Raw genomic sequence first — 20,255 nt, forward strand, 5'->3', positions numbered from 1 at the left:
ATGTATTTAATATAAGTATCATATGACACGGAAGCCTTTATAAGGAAATGAAGACCTGAAGAAACAGTTAAATCTGTACATTTAAAAATATGTATATTTTTATTGATTTCAGAGAGGAAGGGAGAGGGAGGGAGAGATAGAAGCATCAATGATGAAGAGAATCCTTGATCAGCTGCCTCCTGCACATCCCACACTGGGGACCAAGCTGCCACCCAGGCATGTGCCCTGACCGGGAATCAAATCATGACTTCCTGGTTCATAGGTCGATGCTCAACCACTGAGCCACACCGGCCGGGTGTAAGCCTATACATTTTTAATACTAGGTTTGATGAGGAATGGAGAGTCATGGAAAAATGTGATAGGACAAAAAGGGGTATGAGCTCAGGGTGATAAACTGGGGGAAGCTTAGCAAGGCTGTTGTTTGGATTCCTCCAGGCATCCCTGCCTCATAGAGAGGCTGTTTCTTTCCTTGGGGTATAGGGAGGGCACCTCTCCCATGCTAGTGGGAAGGTCAGAGAGACTTTCCTGCATCTGCCTTTTTCTCAGATTCCTTCAGCTTAAAATATTCAGTGTGCCAAGGTGCCATATTTTGGGGTCACATGTTCTGAACCTTGTCACTTGTCTTCCAAAATATATCCAACTATGACCTTTCTTAAACCTTTTTCTGGTGCCAGTTGTCCAATCCCTTATCTAGACTATTGAAATTGCCTCCAGATTGATTCCTCTCCAAACAGCATTCTTAAGCATACATTATGAATTGAATTATGTCACTTTTCTGCTTCAGAGACTCCAGGAGCTTGCAAACTCCTTATTGCCTACAGAAGCCTGAGAAGTGACCCCTCCATCTCTTTCTGACCTCTTACCACTTCTATAGGCTCTTTATGCTCTTCTACCATGTCTTGGTGCCTTTGTACTTGCCATCCTACTTGGCACACTCTTCCCAGGTCCTCAGAGGATTGATTCCTTCTTGTCTATCGTGTTTCCAAAGTCAGCATCACCTCCACAGGGGTGCCTGCCAGGACCACCCAATCCAAAGTACCATCCTCCCGTCACACTGACCATATCTGTTAGTCTGAAAGCACTTATCACTGTCAGCATTATGAGATGAACCTTTGCGATGATCTATTATCTATCTCCCATAGTACCTGTAGGCTGCATGAGAGCAGGACCTTGTCTGTCATGTTGGTCCCTGTGTCACTGTGAACTGTATTCTCTGACACACAGTAGATGGTCAATAATTACTTGTCACTTGCAAGAATTAATACATGAATGAGTGGATGCTCATGTCTACCATACAGTTTGCCTCCTGGAAAGGGAGATGATATTTCATTATTTCCAATTATTGAGGGACCCCACAAAGAAGGACAACTCATCACACTGGGCAGAGTGACACAGTTAGAGGCAGAGCCACTAAACCCTCACAGGTCTCCTGATGCTCAGGTTCAGCTCCATCACACTCCTGTTGTGTTTGTATGATGTGATCCCTGTGTTGTTTATCTGTGTCATGCATTTTGAGAGGTAATAAGAGTTACATAAGATGAGACCATTTTATGGATGCTTCTTTAGCTTTCTGTCTCAATTTTGACTCATTTGTAACATGTCTAAGCTCTCACTGTAGGAGGCAGAAAGAAGTAGTAAACTCTTATCAGTCATTTTGGCTTTTTCTTAATAGTGTGCTTGCATAGAGTAGTTTGGATATTGTATTGAGAAACCCCAAGAGGGCAGGTCTTTTGTCAGTTTGATTCACTTTTATATCCCCAGTGGATGGAATGATAGTGTATTGGTCAATAGTCTAGGTTAAGATACACAACAAACAACCCCAAAGTCTCATAACATAGTCTTTTACATAACATAGTCTTTCTTATTCAAGCTACTTGTCTATGGTGGATTAGCAAGGGGCTGTATTCATCGCAGTCACAAGATATGTGATACTTAGTCACACGTCTTAGTATCAGAGGGTGTATCTCAGCACAAGCTTGCTTACTCACCAGGGGAGGATTAACTCAGCAAATTATATCCTGGGTTTAAGCTTCAACCCCGAGGTAACACATGTCACTTCTCACATTTCATTAGCCAGAGTCACTTAAAAGGGGGCAGGCCAATATGATCCTATTACGTGTGCATTCCACTGTCTGAAAGAGAGAACAGGAATATTGGTGAACAGCTCTAATGCCTACTTCAAATTGTTGCCATTTTATTGAGTACTTACTATCTACCACCCAGCTGCTATTCTAAGTGCTTAATTTGGAACTTCTTTATCCTTTTAACAATCCTAGATAATGTTGTTAGCTGTTTAACAGACAAGGAACCCAAAGTACAGAGAATTTAAGCAGTTGGCTCAAGGTCATAAAAAAAATGGCAGAATCAGAATTTGAACCCAAGCAGTCTGGCTCCAGAGTCAGTGTTCTTTTTTTTAAATATGTATTTTATTGATTTTTTACAGAGAGGAAGGGAGAGGGATAGAGAGTCAGAAACATTGATGAGAGAGAAACTTCGATCAGCTGCCTCCTGCACACCTTCTACTGGGGATGTGCCCCCAACCAAGGTACATGCCCTTGACCGGAATCAAACCTGGTACCTTTCAGTCCATAGGTCAACGCTCTATCCACTGAGCAAAACCGGCCAGGTCAGAGTCAGTGTTCTTAATCTCAAGGCTACAGCTGCCTCCGTACATAGTTTTCATTATTATTCAGAAAACTCTAAGCTCTTTGAAAACAGAAACTCCATTTTATATTTTTTATGTTCAATTTTGCACTTTGCAGTAGGAACTAAAAATTATCTATGATGAATTGAACTGAATAAATTAGAACCTAGATAATCAACTGCTGAAAGCTAGGGCTCTTTTATTCTCTGAAATTAAAGCTGATAGGGGAAATCTGAATCAAAACTCTGAAACCAAGACTACTAAAGCCCTAGCTGGTTTGGCTCAGTGGATAAAACATTGGCCTGCGGGCTGAAGGGTCCCGGGTTCCATTCCCAGTCAGAGCACATGCCCAGGTTTCGGGCTCGATCCCCAATAGGGGACGTGCAGGAGACATTCTCATCATTGATGTCTCTCTCTCTTTCTCTCTCTGCCCTTTTCCTCTTTGAAATCAATTAAAAAAAAAAGACTAAAGGATAAGGTAAATACGGACTTGTTAACAAAATATTAAAAAACAAGATATAAGGGTTATCCTCTTGCTTTTTGAATGTAGTATTTTAATATAAGAAAGTCAGTTCCAGTTGCAAATATAAATATAGATAAAAATGATATAGAGCCCTAGCTGGTTTAGCTCAATGGACAGAGCATTGGACCTTGGACTGAAGGGTCCCGAGTTTGATTCTGGTCAGGGGCATATATCTCAGTTGCAGGCTCTGGCCCTGGTCAGGGAAGTAACCAATCAATGTGTCTCTGTCACATCGATGTTTCTTTCTCTGTCTCTCCCCCTCCCTTCCACTCTCTCTAAATATCAATGGCAAAATATTCTTGGGTAAGGATTAGCAACAACAAAATGATATAGATACATGCATGATGACATATTATTTTTAGTTAGTCAAAGACGTTAGGAATATTTTCAGATAAACCTTTAATCATTTGAGGTAATAACAAAAAAGAGCATTCTCTTCTCTCCCCAAATGTCCCTTGCTGCCACCATCAGAGACAAATACTGGACTGAGTGGACCATGATGTGGCTCAGTATTGCATTACTGAGGTTCTTATGAACAACCAAAGATCATTAATTATAACAGATATCTCTTGGGTATGTACCATGTTCCAGCCTTGTGCCAAACACTTCATTTTTTTTAGTTATTAGAGAATTCTTTTTTTGAAAATCTTTATTGTTGAAAGTGTTACATAAATCCTCCTTTCCCCCCACCCCATAAACTCTTCCAACCTGCTCCTGTCCTCCCCACTCCCCGGTGCTAAACACTTTAAATGAATTATTTTATTTAATCTTATTCTAAAAGGAAGGTGATATTATCTTTTTTTTTTTTTAGATAAGAAAACAGTGGCAGAGAAAGGGTAAATCCTTGCACAAGGCCCTGTATTCAGCAAATACCTGAGCCGGAATGTAAACTTAGGTATTTTGACCTCAGGGCCAGCGTTCTAAAACCACTACGCACATAGCAACCGCTGGCCTTCCAGCTGTAGGAAGGAGGGGATGAAGCTATAAACACATTTTATTTTAAATTTTTATTTTTTTAACTTAAAAACATTTAAGAAGTTTTAACAACTGAACTTTATTTTTTAAAAAAATATATTTTATTGATTTTTTACGGAGAGGAAGGGAGTTAGAAACATTGATGAAAGAGAAACATCAGTCAGCTGCCTCCTGCACACCCCCTACTGGGGATGTGCCTACAACCAAGGTACATGCCCTTGACCAGAATCGAAGTTGGGACCCTTGAGTCTGCAGGCCGATGCTCTATCTACTGAGCCAAACCGGTTAGGGCTTAACTTTCTTTAAATTGATTTTTTAGAGAGAGAAGAGAGAGAAACATCGATGTAAGAGAGAAACAACAATCAGTTGCCTCCCGTATACATCTGACCAGGAAGCGAACCCGGGACCTTTCAGTGCATGGGAAGAAGCTCCAACCAACTAAGCCACACCAGCCAGGGCTATTAACACCGTTTTCTCTCTGTATTCAAGGTCATTGTCCATTGCTCTGTATTCAAGGTCATTGTCCTTCAAAGCTGAGACTGTTAACATTGCTGATGAGGTTCAAGGGACGGGTTTGGCTGAAAAGACCCAAGTAGGAGTAGCCTCCTTTTCACAGGACCAAGCCTTGAAAACTTTTTTCTTGTAGTCTTTCTTAGCTGTGGCTCTTGGCCCTGACATTGAAATTGTCTACTGAGTCTCAAGTATTATGATGAAACAGTGCCCAGTTTTTAAACTGCTAGTTCCTTTTGGAATATGTGGGTGGATCATTCATGCCAGCAATAGTCATAGATTATAAAAATAGCTCATCTACTCAGACTTCCTTAGGGATTGGCATGTAATAGCTCAGGGAGAGCATAATGGGAAAAAACACACACACCTGGTTAAGACTGCAATGAGTTTTTTTTTTAATTATGACAATGGAAGGATTTGCCAAATGCTAAATGTAAAAATAGCTTCTACTTCAGTATAAACTTATGGTTTCATTTGAGGGAAATCCATTCAAAATATCTGAATATATTCATTGACCACTTTATCAGATCGAATCCTCTGGATTTGCCATTGGTCCTTGTTCAGATTCTCTCTGGAATACTCTTGGAAGAGGTAATTTATTAAATTACAATTTGAGTTAATTATTCCTTGCTTTCCTCTCTTTGTTGGAGACTGTAGAATTAGAGCTTGATGGCAAGAGAGGAAGTTAGGACTTGAAAGAACCATGGAAGTTGAAAGATATCCCACAGTTTAGCTCTTTTTGGGCCTTACATCTGCTACCTAATGTCCCATTAAGTAAAATTATCTCCAAACTGAAGCCAGTACATGAGGTATGCCTTCAGTTTTTCCCTTTTTACTTTTCCTCTGATTTATGTTTTTCTTCTTTCTATACTGTACAGTTCTATTGAACAGATATTAGATATTACCAATGTTTCGAATTACCAGGGACTATAAATACACACATGAATTTTAAAAATGGTACCTGCTTTTGGTATCTCATAATTTATGTTTTTTATTGATTTTAATTTTTAATTTTTTTAAAAATATATATTTTATTGATTTTTTAGAGAGAGGGACAGAGAGTCAGAAACATCGATAAGAAAAAAACATCCAAAAAAAAAAAGAAAAAAACTTCCAGCCAAAACCGGTTTGGCTCAGTGGATAGAGCGTCGGCCTGCGGACTGAAAGGTCCCGGGTTCGATTCCGGTCAAGGGCATGTACCTTGGTTGCGGGCACATCCCCAGTGGGGGGTGTGCAGGAGGCAGCTGATCGATGTTTCTCTCTCATCGATGTTTCTAACTCTATCCCTCTCCCTTCCTCTCTGTAAAAAATCAATAAAATATATTTAAAAAAAAAAAAAGAAAAGAAAGAAAAAAACATCCATCAGCTGCCTCCTGCACACCTCTACTGGGGTTGTGTCCACAACCAAGGTACATGCCCTTGACTGGAATTGAACCTGGGACCTTTCAGTCCACAGGCCGATGTGCTATCCACTGAGCCAAACCAGTTAGGGATTTTTATTGATTTTTAGATAGAGAGGAAGGGAGAGGAAGATAGAAACATCAATGAGAGAAGAACATCATTGATCAGCTGCCTCCTGCATGGCCCCTACTGGGGATCGAGCCCATAATCTGGGTATGTGCCCTAACTGGGAATTGAACCAGCAACCTCTTGGTTCCTAGGTTGATGCTCAATGGCTGAGCCATACCAGCCAGGTGATTATCTCATAATTTAGAGAGGAAGGCAAGCAAATGGGAAAGAAGAAAAAACAGTTATAAGCAGATAATTATATTGTATATCTCTAAGAAACAGGAACATTTTTAAAAAAGTAATCATAATGCCATATGGCACCTAAAAAATTAACAGTAACAGTAAATATTCAGTAAATGTTCAGATTTCCTCACTTGCTCAAAAATGTCTTTTTATAGAGTTTGTGTTTGAATTAGGATCCAAATAATGTCCACAAATTGTGTTTATTTGTCTCATAAATCCATTTTAATCCATGACAATTCTTCCTTCCTCTTCATTTTTTCTTTCACTTATTTGCTGGAGAAGTCGTTGTCACTTGGTCTGGAGAATTTCCCACATTCTGGATCTACCCAATTGTATCTCTGTAAATATTTCTCTCTTTTTCGCGTCCAGCACAGCTAGAGAGCTGTCCGGTTCCTGAGTAGGGGCTGCTGGGGATTGAGAAAATGAAAGAAAGAGACAGACACAGAGATAGGAGGGAAAAGCTGGGGCCAGGTGGGACAGCTGTCCTCTGATGGAGAGACAGTGACCCAGAGCCAATACAGCATGTTTATTTTATATAGCAAAAAAACAGGAAGTTTTACTAAAGCCCAAGACAAAGGAGATTATGTGCATTCTTGTGGGTTCTTTATAATCATTACTTCTGGGTGGGCCTGGATAATCATGTTTGTTCCTGGTGCTTGGCTAGATTTAGATAATGAAACCCATCCCCTGGCGCCTGAGCTGAAGGTCTGGCTGACAACACACCTGCCTCTGGCAAGGTGTGTTTCCAGGACGTGGCTCTGCCAATGCCACTGGATTCAGCTGACAATAATTAAAGAAATGCCCATGTGCCTTCCCAGGCACTCTCTACACGTCTCTGTGGAGTCCTTTAACATGTTCCTCTGTTTCCTATATTTCCTGTAAACTGGGATGGTACGTTCATTTTTTTTTAGCAAGAATACTCATAGTTGATGCTGTGTCCTTCCTATTATATCCCATCAATGGTCATATACCATACTTTGCCTCTCTTTTTATGATGGTCAGACAAATCTGTGGATTGTTGTGTCTCTGAGATCCCTCTTTACACTGAAACTCTCCCCCCTCTCCCCTGCCTTCTTTTTATATGATTTATTAAAGAGATGGCCCAACATTTTTATAAACTGTATTTCTTCTGCATTTGCTGATTGCTTCTTCCTGTGCTGTTTCACTTGAGAATACATTTTTTAAAATTAAAGTATCATTGACATACAACACTATATTAGTTTCAGGTATATAACACAATTATTCAACATATGTGTATATTGCAAAATGATCACCACAATACATCTAGTTATCATTTGTCCCAATACAAAGTTATAAATGTTTTTTGTTGAGAACTTTCAAGATTTACTTTCTTAGTAACTTTCAAATTTGCAATATGTTATTATTGACAAGAGGCCTGGTGCACAGATTTGTGCACCGGTGGGATCCCTCGGCCTGGCCTGCACCCTCTTGAAATCTGGGACCTCTCGGGAGATGTCAGACTGACGGTTTTGGCCTGATCCCTGCAGGCCAGTCTGAGAGACCCCACCGGTGCATGGGGCCAGTTTCAGCCAGCCTGATCCCCGCAGGCCAGGTGGAGGGACCCACCAGTGCACGAATCCATGCACCAGGCCGGTTTCAGCTCAATCCCCACAGGCCGGGCCAAAGGACCCCACCAGTGCACGAATCCATGCACCAGACCTCTAGTATGCATATAAGATCTTTGGTTAGCCGAAACCGGTTTGGCTCAGTGGATAGAGCGTCAGCCTGTGGACTGAAAGGTCCCAGGTTCGATTCCGGTCAAGGGCATGTACCTTAGTTGCGGGCACATCCCCAGTAGGAGGTGTGCAGGAGGCAGCTGATCGATGTTTCTCTCTCATCAATGTTTCTGACTCTCTATCTCTCTCCCTTCCTCTCTGTAAAAAATCAATAATAATAATAATAATAAAAGATCTTTGGTTAATCTCTTCCCGCCCTCTTCCCTCCCCACTTCCCTCTGAGATTCATCAGTCTGACCATGTTTCCATGCCTGTGTGTTGAGCGTCTGCCCCCTGGTGGTCAGTGCGCATCATAGTGAATGGTTTAACGGTCACTTAGGCTTTTATATATATAGATTATAGTCACTATGCTGATATTACATTCCCATGACTGACTTAGGTTATAGCAGAAGGCTGAGAATACATATTTTAATCAGGTCTTATCATAATCCAGTTTTCCCTTGTTTGGCATCACTTCTTAATGGAGAAAATACTAACTTTGTAAATTAAGAAAACAAACACAAAATCCAACTTATCTACTGACTATGGAAAGGGTATGTGGTAAATGATGGTATCAGAGCAATTCTAATAATAATCTCTCAAACCTTTACTTTCTAAATAGGAAAAAACTGACATCATGAAAGTGAGGTTTCATCAATGTCCTCATTCATACTTCATTTAGAATGCTCTTGAGCAAGGCAGGTAACTGAATGAATAAATGCTTGTGCTGAGGTTGTTCATTATATCTATAACTCTCAAACTCCAGTGCCTTTTCATCTTTTTAAAAATATGTTTCTGGATTTGGTTTGTAAGCATTTTGTTGAGGAATATCACATCTGTGTTCACAAGAAACACTGGTCTGTAGTTTCTTCCTTGTGATGTCTTTGTATGGTTTTGGTATCAGGATAATATGGGAAGTGTTTTCTCCTCCTCTACTTTCTGGAAGAGTTTTAAAGAATTGGTATTACTTCTTTAAATATTTCATAGAATTCACTAGTGAAGCCATCCTGTACCTTTCTTTGTGGGAAGTTTTTTTTTGGGGGGGGTACTAATTCAGTTTCTTATAGCTCTTCATATTGTTGTTATAGGTCTATTTATACAGTGGTGGGCAAAAGTATGTTTATGGTTATAATACAAATAAATAATACAATCCTATATAATAAAAGCCTAATATGCAAATTGACCAAACGGCGGAACGACCAGTCACTATGACATGCACTGACCACCAGGGGGCAGACACTCAATGAAGGAGTTGCCTCCAGCCCACAGGCCCCAGGCCAGCCAAGGCAGGTGCCAGCGGAAGCCCCCCAATCGCCCTTCCAGTCGCCCTGCAGATCGTCCCTTATTGCTGGCCAGGCCTAGGGACCCTACCTGTACAAGAATTTCGTGCACTGAGCCTCTAGTAGATAATAACACAAGAATAAATGGTGTTTCTCATACAACTGTAAACCTTCTTTTGCCTACCCCTGTATATTCTATTTCTCTTGAGTTAGTTTTGATAGTTTATGTCTTTTTAAGAATTTGTCCATTTTTATCTAGGCAATCAAATTTGTCGATAATCAACTGTTCACTCCTTTTTATATCTGTAGGGTCGGTAGTAATGTCCCTTCTTTCAGTCCTGATTTTAGTGATTTGAGTCTTGTCTCCTTTTTTGGTCAGTCTTATTAAAGGACTGTTAATCATGCTGATCTTTTCAAAGAACCAACTTTAGGTTTTGTTGATTTTCTTTACTATTTTTTCTATTCATTATTTCATGAATGTCTGCTTTAATCTTTATGTGGGGTAAAGAAGCTCCAACTATTTTTTTTAAACCCTCACTCAAGGAGATTTTTTTCCATTGATTTGTAGAGAGAGTAGAAGGGAGGAGGAGGTGGACAGATAGAGAGAAACATCAATGTGAGAGAGACACATCAATTGGTTGCCTCCTGTATCCACCCCTACTGGGGCTGGGGAGCCTGCAACTGAGGTACATGTCCTTGACTGGGAATTAAACCTGAGACCCCTAGGGCCAACACTCTAATCACTGAGCCAAACCAGCCAAGGCAAAGCTCCAACTATTATTGTTGAGTTTATTTCTACCTTCAGTTTTTTCATGCAATTTTGGATTCTGTTCTTAGGTACATATGTTTAAAATTGTTATAACTTCTTGATGGATTGACCCTTTATCATTAATCTATCATACAAATTACAGTTAATACATTATGTGCCCATTGCCACAGATCTATAATTATTACTTTATGCAGTTGTCATTTATTTATTTATTTAAATATTTAAAATTAATTTTTAGATAGAGAGGAAGGGAGAGGGACAGACAGAGAGAAACTTTTTTTTTCTTTTAATAAATCTTTATTCAGATTATTACAATTGTTTCTCCTTTTTCCCCCCATAGCTCCCCTCCACCCAGTTCCCACCCCACCTTCTGCCCTTACCTCCCCCCCACTGTCCTCATCCATAGGTGTATGATTTTTGTCCAGTCTCTTCATGAACCCCCCATACCCCTTTCCCCCTGAGAATTATCAGTCCACTCCCTTTCTATGCCCCTGATTCTATTATATTCACCAGATTATTCTAATCCTCAGGTTTTTAATTTACTTGATTTTTAGGTTCACTTGTTGATAGATATGTATTTGTTGTTCATAATTTTTCTCTTTACTTTTTTCTTCTTCCTCTTCTTTAAGAATACCTTTCAGCATTTCATATAATACTGGTTTGGTGGTGATGAACTCCTTCAGCTTTTTCTTATCTGTGAAGCTCTTTATCTGCCCTTCAATTCTGAATGATAGCTTTGCTGGGTAGAGTAATCTTGGTTGTAGGTTCTTGCTATTCATCACTTTGAAAATTTCTTGCCACTCCCGTCTGGCCTGCATAGTTTCTGTTGAAAAGTCAGCTGACAGTCGTATGGGTGCTCCCTTGTAGGTAACTAACTGTTTTTCTCTTGCTGCTTTTAATATTCTCTCTTTGTCTTTTGCTCTTGGCATTTTAATTATGATGTGTCTTGGTGTGGTCCTCTTTGGATTCCTTTTGTTTGGGGTTCTGTGCGCTTCCTGGACTTGTAAGTCTGTTTCTTTCACCAGGTGGGGGAAGTTTTCGGTCATTATTTCTTCAAATAGGTTTTCAGTATCTTGCTCTCTCTCTTCTTCTGGCACCCCCATAATTCTGATGTTGGTACGCTTGAAGTTGTCCCAGAGTCTTCTTACACTATCTTCAACTTTTTGGATTTTTTTTTTGCTTTTTGCTTTTTCGGTTGAGTGTTTTTTGCTTCTTTGTATTTCAATTCTTTGACTTGATTTTTGTGTTCTTCTAGTCTGTTTTTGGGTCTCTGTATAATATTTTTTATTTCAGTCAGTGTATGTTTAATTTCTAGTTGGTCCTTTTTCATATCTTCAAGGGTCTCGTTATATTTATCGGCCTTTTCTAGGATATTCTTGAAAAGCCTTTTAACCGTGGTTTTGAATTCTATATCCAGTCGTTTGTTTTCCTCCATTTCTTTCGTTTGTGATCTGTTTCTTTGACGCCGCATTTTGACTGCTTCCCTGAGTTGGTAAGGTAGATTAGTGTGCTAGGTTTCCAATATGGCCCAGTGGGTCTGCCTCCCCAGTTAACCTGAGGTGGACACTCTTGGTGCACCCCTTTGTGGACTGTGTGTACAGCCTTGTTGTAATTAAGTCTTGATTGTTGTTGGTATCACTGGGAAGAATTGACCTCCAGGCCAGTTGGCTGTAAGGATCAGCTGTGTCTATGCTGGGAGAAGTTCAGTGCTGGAGACAGCCTAATAGGATTAGACTTGCCAAATTGCAATAGCCTCTGTGCTCAGCTTGGATGGGGTGGAGTCTCAGTCTTGGCTTCATGTCAGCCTTGCCCTTGCGCGCACGTGCGCGCCTTCAGACCTCTGCCTTCCCTGGCTCCTGAGTCTCCGCCTGAGAGTCCAGACTCCCCCCACAAGAGCGTGGGTCCCCAGGGGCTCGCCTGGAACTGGGGTCCAGTGGAGTCAGAACTGGGGCTCAGTGCAGTCAGGAGCCTCTGACTCCCTTCCACTAGGGAAAGCCTGTGGCAACCTCCGCAGCCTTTGTGTGCACTGGCACACGCGCACCTTCAGTCCTCCGCCTTCCCTGGCTCCCGAGTCTCTGCCCGAGAGTCCAGACTCCCCCCACAAGAGCGTGGGTCCCCAGGGGCTCGCCTGGAACTGGGGTCCAGTGGAGTCAGAACTGGGGCTCAGTGTAGTCAGGAGCCTCTGACTCCCTTCCACTAGGGAAAGCCTGTGGCAACCTCCGCAGCCTTTGTGTGCACTGGCACGCGCACGCCTTCAGACTTCTGCCTTCCCCAGCTCCTGAGTCTCCGCCCCAGAGTCCAGAGTCCCCCCACAAGAGCGTGGGTCCCCAGGGGGCTCGCCCGGAACTGGGGTTCAGTGCAGTCAGAACTGGGGTTCAGTGCAGTCGGAGGCTTCCTTCCCCCTTCCGCCAGAGAAAGTCAGCCAGGCTCTCAGCCGCCCTTCCTCTCTGCGCGCACAAAGACCCTTTTCCGTACCTCCAATTCTCTGTGAGCTTTTCTCTTTCCTTCTAGTTGTAGAATTTTCACTCAGCCAGCTTTCCTGTGGTTCTGGATGGTGTCCGTTCTGTCTTTTAGTTGTAGTTTTGAAATTGTTGTGCAAGGCAGCAGTTTAGGTGCTTACCTATGCCGCCATCTTGGTTTCTCTCAAGAGAGAAACTTTCGATGTGAGAGCAAAACGTCGATCAGCTGCCTCCTGCACGTCCCCTACCAGGGATCTAGCCCACCAACTGGGCACACACCCTGAGTGGGAATTGAACCAGCAACTTTCCGGTGCATGGGATGATGCCCAACCAACTGAGCGACATTGGCCAGGGCATGCATTTGTCTTTAAATTAGGAGAAAAGAGTTACAAACAAAAAATACATTTAACTGTCTTTTATTTTTACCTGTAGTTATCTTTATCAGTACTCTTTTTTCTTCATGTGGATGCAAATCCCTATAGTGTCTTTTCATTTCAGATGAATTCCATTTAGTATTTCTTACAGGTCTGCTAGTACCGTACTTTTTAGAAAGTATAGATTCTCTGGGATATAGATATTGAATTCTTTATAAGGAATATTCTTAATAAAATGCATATGTAAATTACATATTTACATAAATATATCACCTTCCCCCCAAAACAGGACTCTGCAGATGCTCTTTGCCTGTATCTTTGAAAAAAAGCCCATCTGGTTCTCCCCGATCATGTAAATACATTTCCTGAAACTCAGTCATTAGCAGAGTTGAGTTTTAATATTTTTAAATTATAATATAGTTTTGTATTTAAATATATATATATTTCAAGCTGAAAGAGACTATAACACAGGGGTGGGCAAACTTTTTGACTTGAGGGCCACAATGGGTTCTTAAACTGGACCGGAGGGCCGGAACAAAAGCATGGATGGAGTGTTTGTGTGAACTAATATAAATTCAAAGTGAAGGAGCGGAGGGGAGAGCAAGAGAACCCTCTGCTCTTTCGGCTCTGCAGGCCGGATAGAACAGCCGAACGGGCCGGATTCGGCCCGTGGGCCGTAGTTTGCCCACGGCTGCTATAACAGATTACACATTAGGAAACCAAAGCCAAAAGAGATGAAGTAACTTGACCAGTCACGTTGCTAGTTAATAGTGGAGGCCAGACTACAAATCAGATTCCCTGACTGCTGGTTCACAGTGTTTCCCCAACATTCCAAATTCTGTCAAGATGTTGACTGTGATGACCTAGTTTGGTCATAATGTACCTAATAATTAGGAAAGAAAAAAATGAACTGGCCTGTAAGAATTTAATTAGAATAATTTAATTAGTTAATTAGATTGCTGTCTGTCTGATGGCTGTCCTTTAGGACACTTTAGTACCTTGCAACTCAGAAATCTGATTTCCAAGTGATTTTAATCCTGATCTTTGTACATTAATTTATGTTAAATTCATTTTTTAGGCTTTCTTAGTCTGAGGTTCTCTTTCATGGTTCCTTTTTGATGTCAAGCCTTTGATAGAGACTCTGTAGGTGTCCAATTCATGTGAATGTATAAAAAATGAGAGCCCCTGTTTTTCAGAAGCAGGTAAGTCCCCTTGGCTGTGTGACAGTCATCAGTGTAACCATCTACCACCTCCCTTGCAGTGATGGAGGCTTGATAATGTGCACAGAACTACCTTTTTAAAACACCGTGTAAACATACTGTCTTCAAAATCATATTAGATGTTGTTCTTAATGCCCTCCTCTTTCCGTTTAACTCTTTGGTGATAAACTTTCAGAGAAGAATGTATATATATTTGTGTTTATGACTATGAGATTCCAGGACCACCAGTTGAAATATCTTTTATTTTTTGTTATTATTTCTATTAATTTTATTCTATTAATTTTTAGAGAGGAAGGGAGAGGGAGGGACAGAGAGAGAAACATTGATGTGAGAGCAAAATATCGATCAGCTACCTCCCACACACTCACTACTGGGGATCGAGCCTGCAACGCAGACATGTACCTGACTGGGAATTGAACCAGCAAACCTTTGGTGCCTGGGACGATGCCCAACTGAGCCATACCAGCCAGGAATGAAATATTTTTAAAAATATCATCCAAACAACCTCACTAGACACCAAATGTGCCAGCATTCCGATCTTGGACTGCCTCCAGAACTGTGAGAAATACCATTTTGTTGTTTACACGCAATAAATAAATAAACAAACAAACATATAAATAAATAAAACAAGAGCCATATATATGCTGTCTACAAGTGACCCACTTCAGATGAAAAGACACACACAGATTGAAAGTAAAGGGATGGGAAAAAATATTTCATGAAAATGGAAACAAACAAAAAGCTGGGGTAGCAATACTTACACCAGACAAAATAGACTTTAAAACAGTGGTTCTCGACCTTTCTGATGCTGTGACTTTTTAATACAGTTCCTCATGTTGTGGTGACCCCCAACCATAAAATTATTTTCGTTGCTACTTCATAACTGTAATTTTGCTACTGTTATGAATCGTAATGTAAATATCTGTGTTTTCCGATGGTCTTAGGCGATCCTGCTAGCGGTTCTCAAACTGTGGTTCTCTAATGTCACGACCCACAGGTTGAGAACCGCTGCTGTAGAGCCTAAGACCATCGGAAAACACAGATATTTACATAATGATTCATTAACAGTAGCAAAATTACAGTTATGAAGTAGCAACGAAAATAATTTTATGGTTGGGGGTCACCACAACATGAGGAACTGTATTAAAGGGTCGCAGCATTAGAAAGGTTGAGAACCACTGCTTTAAGACAAAGGCTATATAACAAGAGACAAAGAAGGACCCAGTAATTCCACTTCTGGGTATTTACCTGAAGAAACCCCAAGCTCTAATTCGAAAAGACATATGCACCCATATATTCACTGCAGCATTACTTACAATAGCCAAGATATGGAAGCAACCTAAGTGCTCATCAATAGTCAAATAAATAAAAGAAGATGTGGTAGATACATGTAATGAAATATTACTTGGCCATAAAAAAGAACAAAATCTTACATTTGCAATAACACGGATGGCCCGAGAGTGTATTGTGCTGAGTGAAATAAGTCAGAGAAAGACAAATGCCATATGATTTCACTTATATGTAGAATATAAGGACAATGTAAATGAGAAAACAGAAACAGAAACAGACTCATAGAGACAGAGAACAGACTGAGGGTTGCCAGAGGGAAAGGGTTTGGGGGACTGGGTGAAAAAGGTGAAGGTATTAAGAAGAGCAAATTGGTGGTTACAAAATAGTCATGGGGATGTAAAGTATAGCATAGTGAATCCTATATAATAAAAGGCTAATATGCAAATCGAACAGTAGAATGACCAGTCGCTATGGCATGCACTGACCACCAAGGGGCAGACTGTCAATGCAGGAGCTGCCCCCTGGTGGTCAGTGCACTCCCATAGGGGGAGTGCCGCTCAGCCAGAAGCCGGGCTCACGGCTGGTTGAGTGTAGCGAGTGTAGCAGCTGTGGCGGGAGCCTCTCCCACTCCTCGGCGGCGCTAAGGATGGACTGCTGGCCAGTTGGACATCCCCCAAGGGCTCCCAGACTGCAAGAGGGTGCAGGCCAGGCTGAGGGCCCCCGCTCCCCCTGAGTGCACGGATCTCGTGCACTGGGCCTCTAGTATAGTCATAATATTGTAAAAACTATGTATGGTGCCAGATGGGTACTAAATTTATTGGGGATCACTTAGTAAGTGATCTAAACATCTAATCACTGGGTTGTGCTCCTACAACTAGTATAATATTGTATGTCAACTGTAATTGAAAAGTAACAAATTATTTTTAAAAATCAGGAAATGCTCTGGCCAGTGTGGCTCAATTGGTTGGAGAGTTGTCCTATAAACCAAAAGGTCTCAGATTTGCCGAAACCAGTGTGGCTCAGTGGATAGAGCATCGGCCTGCGAACTGAAGGGTCCCAGGTTCGATTCCGGTCAAGGGCATGTATCTTGGTTGCAGGCACATCCCCAGTGGGAGGTGAGCAGGAGGCAGCTGATCGATGTTTCTAACTCTCTATCCCTCTCCCTTCCTCTCTGTAAAAAATCAATAAAATATATGAAAAAACAAAAACAAAAACAAAAAACAAAAGGTCTCAGATTTTATTCCTGGTCAGGGCACATACCTAGGTTGCAGGTTTAATTCCCAGATGGGAGGCAACCAGTCAGTTTCTCAATTATATCCATATATCTCTTTCTCTCTCTCTCTTCCTTCCTTTCTCTCTAAAAATCAATAAACATATCCTCTGATGAAGATTAGGGGAAAAATCAGGAAATTAACACTGATATATCTCTACTGTGTAATCCTGATCATATTAGACAATAGCAGATTGTTGTCAGTCATAATTTCAGATATTATGCAAAATATTGACTTGGTGACAGCCTTGTTTTCAATTTGAATTTACCATCTTCTAGGCCAGTAAATTTTTAGTGGGGGATTATGTCAGTCTTACCTATGTAGTTTGTAAAAAATACAAATATCTAGGTCTATTTCAGATTACTGAACCTCTTGTTATTCTTGGCTTATAGTTGGCATATTCTTGGCACATCCTATATAATAAAAGGCTAATATGCAAATCGACCGAACGGTGGAACGACTGGTTGCTATGACACTCACTGACCACCAGGGGGCAGACATTCAACGCAGGAGCTGCCCCCTGGTGGTCAGTGCACTCTCACAGGGGGAGTGCCACTCAGCCAGAAGCCCTGAACCGGGCTCACGGCTGGCGAGTGCAGCAGCAGTGGTGGGAGGCTCTCCCGCCTCTGGGGCAGCGCTAAGGATGTCTGACTGCTGGCTTAGGCCTACATCCCCCGAGGGTTCCTGGGTTGTGAGAGGTTGCAAACTGGGAAACTTCCCCTCCCCCAAGTGCATGAATTTCATGCACTGGGCCTCTAGTTATATATATTTATACATCAGGGTGGGGCAAAAGTTGGTTTATAGTTGTGAGTATGCAAACACAGTTTATTCTTGTATTATTATTATACAAGTTTATATCTTGTATTCGTGCACTTGGGGATTCCCTCAGTCCGGCCTGCACCCTCTGGCAGTCCAGGAGCCCTCGGGTATCCAACAGTTGGACATCCTTAGCACTGCCGCAGAGGTGGGAGAGGCTCCCACTGCTGCTGCTGCGCTTGCCACCTGTGAGCCCAGCTTCTGGCTGAGGGGCGCTCCCCCCTGTGGAAATGCACTGACCACCAGGGGGCAGCTCCTGCGTTGACCGTCTGCCTCCTGGTGGTCAGTGCGCATCATAGAAACTGGTCGTTCCACCGTTGGGCTGAAACTGGCTCTCCGACATCCCCCAAGGGGTCCCAGATTGCGAGAGGGTGCAGGCCAGGCTGAGGGACTCCACTGGTGCACGATCGGGGCCGGGGAGGGACACGGGAGGTTGGCCAGCTGGGATGGACCATGGGAGAGCTTCAGGGCACGTCTGGCCTGTCTCGCTCAGTCCCAATTGGCCAGACCCAGCAGCAAGCTAACGTACGGTCAGAACATCCGCCCCCTGGTGGTCAGTGAAAATCATAGCACTGTGGGATCAGGTCTAAACCAGCAGTCGGACATCCCCCGAGGTGTCCCTGATTGGAGAGGGTACAGGCCAGGCTGAGGGGACCCCCCCCCATGCACAAATTCCATGCACCAGGTCTCTAGTCTTATATAATAACTAGAGGCCCGGTGCATGAATTTGTGCACCTGGGGGGGAGGTACTGCAGGAGGTTGACCGGCCGAGGGAGGGACCGTGGCAGGAGGTTGGCCAGTGGGGGGGTGGGGGGCGGGACTGATAAATAATACGTTGTTATTTATCAGTCTTTACCACCAAGACTGATAAATAACAACATATCGTAGACAGGAAGGACACTGACAAATCTCCAGAGATTTCCCATAAAACACATAATTTCTAGAATGTTTATACTATTTTATCTATGCAAATCTAACCTAAGGAAAACTGAGCCTCTCTTCTAATTGGACAGTTCTTCCCATGCAATTTATAATAGTAAACTAGAGGCCCGTTGCATGAAATTCGTGCATGGGGGGGGGGTTCCCCTCAGCCCAGCCTGCACCCTCTCCAATCTGGGATCCCTCGGGGGATGTCCGACTGCTCATTTGGGATTGGGCCTAAACCGGCAGTCAGACATCTCTCTCACAATCCTGGACCGCTGGCTCCTAATCGCTCACCTGCCTGTCTGCCTGGTTGCCCCTAACTGCCCCCTCCCTCCCTGCCTGGCCACTCCTAACTACCCCCCCCCCACCAGCCTGGTCACCCCTTACTGCCCCCCCTGCCGGCCTGGTTGCCTCCAACTGCTCCCCTCTACCGGCCTGGTCACCCCACGCAGCCTGCTTGTTTAGTCATTTGGTCGTCCCTCACTAACCCCCCTGCCGACCTAGTCACCCCATGTGGCCTGCTTGTTCAGTTGTTTGGTCATCCCTCCCTAACCCCCCTGCCGGCCATAGGCAGCCATCTTGTGAGGGCGTGAGGATTAATTTGTTTGTTTTTTTAAAATATATTTTATTGATTTTTTTACAGAGAGGAAGGGAGAGGAATAGAGAGTTAGAAACATCGATGAGAGAGAAACATCAATCAGCTGCCTCCTGCACACCCCCTACTGGGGACGTGCCCACAACCAAGGTACATGCCCTTGACCGGAATCGAACCTGGGACCTTTCAGTCCGCAGGCCGACGCTCTATCCACTGAGCCAAACCGGTTTCGGCGTGAGGATTAATTTGCATATCACCTCTTTATTATATAGGATAGACCAAATAAAACTAACTGCTTTAAATACTTCTTTTCCTATAAGTTAAGAAACAAATCTTTGTGATTTTCTTTCAGGGGCTTCCTGGGGAAAGTATTTACTGAGACTTTTTCCCTTTTTAATTAAGAATAGAAAATAGCCCTGACCAGTTTGGCTCAGTGGATAGAGCATTGGCCTGCGGTCTGAAGGGACCCAGGTTCGATTCCGGTCAAGGGCATGTACCTTGGGTGTGGGCACATCCCCAGTGGGGGGTGTGCAGGAGGCAGCTGATCAATGTTTCTCTCTCATTGATGTTTCTAACTCTCTATCCCTCTCCCTTCCTCTCTGTAAAAAATCAATAAAATACTTTAAAAAAAAAGAATAGAAAATAGAGCACTTTGGGAAGAAGAGAAAGCTCTTTATGAGTAGGAAACTTCCAATAATTCAAACCTGGATGCCTGTGTTCACAGAATCTTTATAGTCTATTCCTACAAATGGATATTATCTCCTACCCAGAAAAATTCTAGTTTAAGCCCAATTAATTAAAAAATTTTGAGACCTTTTTAAAAAATATCTTTTTTTTTTTTCAAAATGGAAGTGGGGCAATATATTTTAACAAACAAAAACACTGTTACTATTTACTTAGCAATCCTATAGTGTGTAAAAAGTTTCTGGGTTCTGTTGCTGAGCACACTTTTAGTGAGGACTAAAACAAATAGAGGAGAATTGGGAAACCTAACAACAAAAAGAAGAAAGATTTGCCAGGGAAAAAATAAAAATAAAGAATGGAGTTTAAACTTGTCCTAAGCTTTGGGGATTTCTTATCCCAGAAAACATAAGCAGTTGTATTTGTCTACAGGCAA

General features: G+C 42.3%; 1 protein-coding gene and 1 long non-coding RNA gene across 6 annotated transcripts in view; one reads left to right on the top strand and one right to left on the bottom strand.

The window, feature by feature from the left end:
• LOC308245197 (uncharacterized protein C12orf56) overlaps nt 1-20,255 on the top strand; it is a 78,561-nt gene that overhangs the window by 7,456 nt on the left and 50,850 nt on the right. The gene's annotated exons all lie outside the window — the stretch shown is intronic.
• LOC308245198 overlaps nt 1-20,255 on the bottom strand; it is a 111,442-nt gene that overhangs the window by 6,685 nt on the left and 84,502 nt on the right. For all 5 annotated transcript variants that reach the window (XR_013960227.1, XR_013960228.1, XR_013960229.1 and 2 more), the window contains one exon: nt 1,989-2,132. This is a non-coding gene — a long non-coding RNA (uncharacterized lncRNA). The remainder of the gene's footprint in view (nt 1-1,988; nt 2,133-20,255) is intronic.

Source organism: Plecotus auritus, assembly GCF_963455305.1.
Source record: "Plecotus auritus genome assembly, chromosome: 3".
Taxonomy (NCBI): domain Eukaryota; kingdom Metazoa; phylum Chordata; class Mammalia; order Chiroptera; family Vespertilionidae; genus Plecotus; species Plecotus auritus.